This window comes from Rutidosis leptorrhynchoides, chromosome 1 (genome assembly GCF_046630445.1).
Source record: "Rutidosis leptorrhynchoides isolate AG116_Rl617_1_P2 chromosome 1, CSIRO_AGI_Rlap_v1, whole genome shotgun sequence".
NCBI classification, from domain to species: Eukaryota; Viridiplantae; Streptophyta; class Magnoliopsida; order Asterales; family Asteraceae; genus Rutidosis; species Rutidosis leptorrhynchoides.
Window position 1 is genome coordinate 373,549,864 of NC_092333.1, and position 6,000 is coordinate 373,555,863.

Below are 6,000 nucleotides of genomic sequence, written 5' to 3' on the forward strand. Positions count from 1 at the left end.
TGTCTAGACGTGTTCCCAAGGCTTCTTGTAAGGAATGCCAAAATCTAGAATTGAAACGGGCATCTCGGTCAGAAATAATCGATAAGGGTACGCCGTGATGAGATACAATTTCCTTTATGTACAGTTGTGCAAGTTTGTCCATTGTATCGGTTTCTTTCATGGCTAGGAAGTGAGTGGATTTGGTTAGACGATCAATAATAATTTAGATGGTATCATAACTGCCTACCGTCTTTGGTAGTTTCGTGATAAATTCCATCGTTATTCTTTCCTACTTCCATTGCGGGATCTCGGGTTGTTAAAGTAACCCAGATGGACTTTGATGCTCGGCTTTGACCTTGGAACAGGTTAAACACATTCCAACGTATGTAGCAATGTCTTCTTTAAGGTTCAGCCACCAATATTGTTTCTTGAGATCGTGGTACATCTTACCGGCTCCTGGATGAATTGAATACCTTGACTTATGGGCTTCATCTAGAATAAGACTTCGTAAATCCCCATAACTAGGCACCCAAATTCTTTCGGCGAAATATCGGAGTCCAGTCTCCTTAACCTCAAATCGAGAGACGAGAATGTTCAAGCGTTCGTTAGAAATATTTTCATCTTTGAGAGCCTCATCTTGAGCTACATGGATTCGGCTATTGAGATTTGCGTGGATGGTGATGTTTATGGCTCAGACACGTAGATGTACCATTCTTCCTTTTTGGCTCAAGGCATCGGCTACTACGTTTGCCTTGCCAGGATGGTAACAAAGTTCACAATCTTAATCGTTCAGTGTTTCGATCCACCGTCGTTGTCTCATGTTCAGTTGCTTCTGATCGAAAATGTGTTGGAGGCTTTTGTGGTCGGTGAAGATGGTGCTTTTGGTTCCGTAAAGATAGCGTCTCCACAGTTTGAGTGCAAAGACAATGGCTCCAAGTTCGAGATAGTGAGTCGTGCAGTTTCGTTCGTGAATTTTCAATTGTCGAGAGACGTAAGCAATAACTTTCTTCCGTTGCATCAATACACACCCAAAACCATGTTTCGAGGCATCACAATATACAACGAAGTCATCACTGCCTTCAGGAAGGGATAAGATAGGTGTAGTGGTTAACTTTTCCTTTAAAGTTTGAAACGCTGACTCTTGTTCGGCCGCCCAAACGAATTTCTTTCCTTTGTGAGTTAATGCGGTCAAAGGACGTGCAATCAAAGAGAAACCTTCGATGAATCTACGATAATAACCGGCGAGGCCTAAAAATTGACGAATGTGAGTAGGAGTAGTGGGGATTTCCCACTTGCTAATGGCTTTGATTTTCGCGGGATCGACTTTAATACCTTGATCGCTTACAACACGACCAAGAAATTGAACTTCCTTTAACTAAAATTCACACTTGGGGAATTTGGCATAGAGCTTAAGAGCTCTAGAGCTCAAGAGCTCAAGCACGAGTCAAATGTGTTGTTCGTGTTCTTCTTCGCTTTTGGAATAGATTAAGATATCATCTATGAATACGATAACGAATTTGTCTAGGTACGGATTGCACACGCTGTTCATAAGATCCATAAACATGGTAGGTGCATTAGTTAAACCGAATGGCATCACGAGAAACTCATAATGACCATAACGAGTTCGAAATGCAATCTTAGAGACATCGCCCTCCTTCACCCTCAACTGGTGATAACCTGATCGTAAATCAATCTTGGAGTAAACGCTTGATCCGTACAGTTGATTGAATAGATCATCAATCCTGGGAAGGGGATACCGGTTCTTGATTGTCAACTTGTTGAGTTCACGGTAATCGATACACATACGGAAAGATCCGTCCTTCTTATTTACGAACAAAATGGGAGCACCCCAAGGCGAAGTAGTTGGTTGAATAAATCCACGGTCTAGCAATTCTTGTAGTTGACTCTGCAACTCTTGCATTTCGAAAGGTGCAAGTCGATAAGGCGTGCGAGCAACTGGAGCATCTCCTGGAACTAAATCGATCTGGAACTCTACCGGTCGCAGTGGCAGTAGTCCAGGAAACTTTTCTGGAAAAACTTCTGGAAATTTACTAACGATTGGGACTTCATTGAATTTCTGATCGCGGTGAAGGACGTCCGATTCTCTTTGGTTTCTACTTTCTTCACATGTGCCAATATTGCAAAATGTCCATTTCTCATAAACTTTTGAGCCTTCAAACAGCTTATGAGATTTAGCTTTGAGTTACACCTCTCTCCATGTACTATCATTGGCACACCGTTCTCACGCGGTATGTGTAGAATCTTCTTACTACAAATAACTTTCGCTTTCATTTTTGAAAGCCAGTCCATTCCAACTATTACATCAAAGCTTCCCAAATTGATGGGTGTTAGGTTAATATCAAGGTCCATTCCAACCAAATCTTGTTATACTACCGTGAAAAATTCTATCGGTTTTCTCAAATAATATCTGCTTGTGCGTAGGTAACTAATCCTTCCCAATTACTACTTAAAAACTTCCAAGTTTTGTTGACATGAGGTCATCTTCAAATGACCCACCTGTTAATTTTAAGCTACTACTAATTATTCATCTACCATTGTTAGTTTTCCATTGCTTTGCTCCATAAAATATACTTAACGTCCATGGGTGTTAAGGGCTTACTAATCAAAACACAAAAGTTCTTAGATCTAGGGTATCAACCGCTCCAGTAGTAAACAACTCTGAAACAATAATATTGTTGAGAAGAAACGTAGTCTCCACTATACTCTAGATCCATATGAGTACCCTTTGACCTCCGTGGCCATGTGGCCATTCTTCCTCCACTTCTAGTAGTCCGCCTAATAAATACACCACTGTCTCTTCCAAAATTCTCTTTGATCACTTCATATTCCCCATGTAACAACATCGAAACTTCTGTATGAATTACCGCAATATAATCACGTCAGCCAGTCATCATTATATTAAACTAATTCATACTTCCATTCCATCATCACATCACAAGTTCAAGATATCATGATCAACTTCGAGTTTCTACTCAACTCCATCTATGTGATGGTCCACCCTTGCTATCCCAATGGGAAATATGCATACTTTATCCCACGGCTTGTCGGTGTAGGTGCGTAGGTTCCGTAGGGTATGCATCGATGTTTAAATGTGTCGGTGCATGTCTTCAAAGCGCTCGGGTTCGTGCAATGCTTCCAGGTTCCTTTAAAGAGCTTCAATGGTGTCCTCATGTCGGACAAGGAATGATATAGGGCGATGTGAGGCGAATCTGAAGTCATTGGGTATAGATGAGTATCAACGGAAGATACTTCAACCTGGGGAATTTAAATGCCCTTCTGACATCTTAATGTATAAGAGTGTTAGGGACCTAAGTCCAACTATGTTGTTAGATTTCGGACGGATGGTGTGGGATGAAGGTAAATAGTACACCAGGTTGTGAGATTTGAGCATTATTCTAAGAGTTTGTACATCGTGTGTGGCCCCTCACGGTGAGCATGGTAAGTGTAACAAGGTGTGGTTGCTCCGTCCATTCCACGGAGGGTTTCTCTTTCAAGGGATCTACTTTGGTTTGTGCATGCACTGAGAGGAATTCTTCTTCGATTGCGCAAGGAATCGCTTCATTCTCGGGATCGGGTGGATGGTGGTAACAGATGGATCAGGATACAAGTACCCAAAGTCGGATGAGTGGGGATGGATTGAGAAAATATCTTATGGTGCAAGAAATTTCAAAGTTTGTTCGAATACATGTGAGTTAACACTCGGCTCGATTAATTAGAAATGTTAGCACATAGTATATCATAGCGGCACACAATAGTAACCTACAACAGTAGTCTAAGGTAGTACATAATAGGATAATACTAGTAGTGTCATACAGTAGTGTTATACAATAGTATCATATAATCGATAGCAGATAACAGTAGCATGCGATGGCTACAAGTAGCAGTAACAGATGATAATGGCATATAGTAGTGAGAATAAACAGTAGTATACGACAAGAACATATAGCAGTAATAGTAAGCAGTAGCACGTAGTAGTTCTGCAGAAACAAGTAAAAGAGCAAGTTGTAGATTAGTCCTATTAGTGAATCCTAATGGACTCGGTCAAGACACACTAATGCAACCTAATTCCCTACAACCAATGCTCTGATACCAAATGTGACGACCCGTCCAAAACCATCATGTACGGATCATCAACAATAGGTCCATTACACGGTATAATATTATCTGCTATTTTAAAACAAGTTTTGCATTCATGAAAAGATAACGTTTTTACCAACGTCAAATGTTTTACAAAGGTAACATGCTTTTACAAATAGAAAGAATTAACAAAAGTACGTGACACTAAGGTCATGACAAAACCATGGTTCGGAAATAACATAAGTAGTGAATGCAAAAATAAAAGTCCATGCTTGAGACATCTCTAACAATGCAGCAAAAGTCTAACACAGCGAGTCTATAACAGTGGAAGCAATTTCATCTAAGCACCTGAGAAATAACATGCTTAAAAACGTCAAGTCGAATTTTATTGTAATCAATAATGTAACGTAGACCACGAGATTTCGTATTCAAAATAGTATGAAAAGTATATGCTTAACCGTGGGCACTTGGTAACTAACTTAACGTAAAATAAGATATCACCCCCTAAAAGTACACTTGGCGAGTGCGTTAAACCAGACGAAGTATTAAACACCCATTAAATGCTAGCGCGACTAGCCCGAGTGGGGATGTCAAACCCTATGGATCCATATCTAAGATTCGCGTTCACTGGTTCATAAACCAATGACTAAACGTTACCGAGCTAAGGGAAAAATTTGTGCCGTTATATCATCCACACATATATAAAGTTTAAGTACTCGTGTCTAGTATGTAAAACATAAAAAAATGCATGTATTCTCAGTCCCAAAAATAGTTAAAGTAAAAAGGGAGCTATAACTCACAGTGAATGTGCGGTAAAATCGATACAAAAACGTAAGCAAGTAGTAAGTCAGTCCGAAAGGTCCTCAACGTTAGTCAAAGGTTGCTAAGTCAGTAAATCGTCCCAAAAAGGTTTAAAAGTACGTAAATTAAGTCTTAAGTATCATCATTGTGATGCCCCGTACAAAACCATCGTGTACGAATCATCAACAACAGGATCATTACAAGGTTAAGTACTATATGCGATTTCAAAAAGAGCTTGCATTCATTAATAAAGTGATGTCTAAACCCACATCGAATGTTTTACAATCCAAAAGCATGCTTCACTAAGTAGAAGCAAATAATAAGTGTATGTGACCACAATGTTCGTTACAAGTCATAGTTCAAAAGTACTAATGTTTGAATGCAAAATAAAGTAGTTCATGCGATAACAACTCTAAACAGCGGGTGTCTACAGCACGACTAGTACACAGCGGAAGCTAACCTCAAGCACCTGAGAAAAACATGCTTAAAAACGTCAACACAAAGGTTGGTGAGCTATAGTTTAAGTATAACAGTAAGTAAGGTAGGCCACGAGATTTCAGTGCTACAAAGAGCGTTTCAAAGCAGTATGATAAAGTATATGTTAACCGTGGGCACTTGGTAACTAACTTAACGTTTATACCCCTTGAAAGTACACTTGGCAAGTGCGTATGTCTACGAAGTATTAAACACTCGTTAAATGCTAGCGCGACTAGCCCGAGTGGGGATATCAAACCCTATGGATCCATATCTAAGATTCGCGTTCATGGTTCAAAAACCAATGATTAAACGTTACCGAGCTAAAGGGAATGTTTATGCCGTTGTATAACCCACACATATATAAGTTTAAGTACTCGTGCCTAGTATGTAAAACATAAAATTCGCATATATTCTCAGTTCCCAAAATAAGTTAAAGTAAAAAGGGAATGCTATAACTCACAATGATAAAGTAGCGGTAAAGGATGACTCGGAAAGTAAGCAAGTAATGAAGGTTGTCCAAACGGGTCCTCAACCTAAGTCAAATAGTACTAAGTCAGTAAATCGTCCGAATAGGTTTAAAAGTATGTAAATAACATCTTAAGGGTCATCATCATTCATCATCAAACAAAAGGCGTAAAATAAGTT